This window comes from Gavialis gangeticus, unplaced genomic scaffold (genome assembly GCF_001723915.1).
Source record: "Gavialis gangeticus isolate Ggan-Ray unplaced genomic scaffold, GavGan_comp1, whole genome shotgun sequence".
Lineage (NCBI taxonomy): Eukaryota > Metazoa > Chordata > Crocodylia > Gavialidae > Gavialis > Gavialis gangeticus.
The window spans coordinates 3,230,000-3,231,289 of record NW_017728996.1 but is presented as its reverse complement, the minus strand read 5'-3'; positions in this window follow the sequence as shown (position 1 = coordinate 3,231,289).

The window sequence follows — 1,290 nt, the reverse complement described above, 5'->3', positions numbered from 1 at the left end:
TGCCCACCCCTGTAACCTGTCCAGGTCCAGCTGTATCCTGTCCCTCCCTTCTAGCATGCCCACCTTGCCCCAGATATTGGTGTCGTCAGCAAATTTGAACAGGGTGCTTTTCACCCCCTTGTCCAAGTTGCTAATAAAGAAATTGAACAGTGCAGGCCCGAGGACCGAGCCCTGGGGAACTCCACTGCCCACCTCCTTCCAGGTCTCCAGGACTCGCAGGCAGCTAGTAGTATTTTCAAAATCACCAAACTCATTGCTAATTAAGAGTTGAGCACCTATCCTGCCTACTGCTTTATAAATGCCACTAGGATTTCAGCATCTGCTTAGCCTCCTCATTCCCTTTATTTAATCACTCTGGCAGTGTATATAGACTATGTACCAATGTGCTCCAAGACTATCTGGGAGCTGTGATCCTCCCTTACAGGTAACAGCTGCATCTTCGGGGCTGTGTTAGCTTTTGTGGCTGATGCTCCACATGGAGGGTCTTTCTCATGAACTGACAACTCTGGTACTACTGCGTTCAGGGCCTTCTGTGCGTAGGACTGGGCAGGAGAGACACCAGCATTATCCTCCGAGTCATTACAGGAGTCTCCAGATCTCAAAATTAAGTAGCAGGTTATCTAGGTTGGAATCAGCTAGACAAGAGTGGCACTGCAACCTGGCACAAGGTATTTCATGACACTCGGCTCTGAGGTACTTCTTGATCACTGAATCAATCATTCAGCCGGCTGCTGATGGGAGGAGCATTTGACTTTTAATACTGTCACAGCAATTATCACAGGATTTCTAGGTTACTTTATCACTCCATCCAGAAAGAGCGCAGACTGTCTATAGATGCTTCCTCAGCCTGACGAGGGGTGTTGGTGCCCGAAAACTTGCTAACAAGAATTTTTCCAACTATCTGAGTTGGTCGAATAAAAGACATTGGATTTACCCAAAGAACCTTGTCTGCCATCAGTGAATACACTGCAGAGGATGTTCTGTACTGAATAGTGATGGATCATACCTGTGACGGCTCCAGATTTGCTAACTCTTGTCATCCGAAGGTAAAGATAATGCATCTTGGGCCTGTGTAAAGTAGAAAGAGAGTGAATGGTGACATGTTGCAGTATTAGTTGCTTGTAATGATGCAGGTGATGACCGGTTACTAGCAACTGCTGGTGTTTTCACAAGAAACCCCTTTTGGTTTACTCTTGGCTTCAGGTGTTTTACTATTTCCCCTCCCAGGTCATAGCCCACCTTCCTTCCTCCATGCAGGCTATGTGCATGGGCACAGAGCCTCTTCTCTGC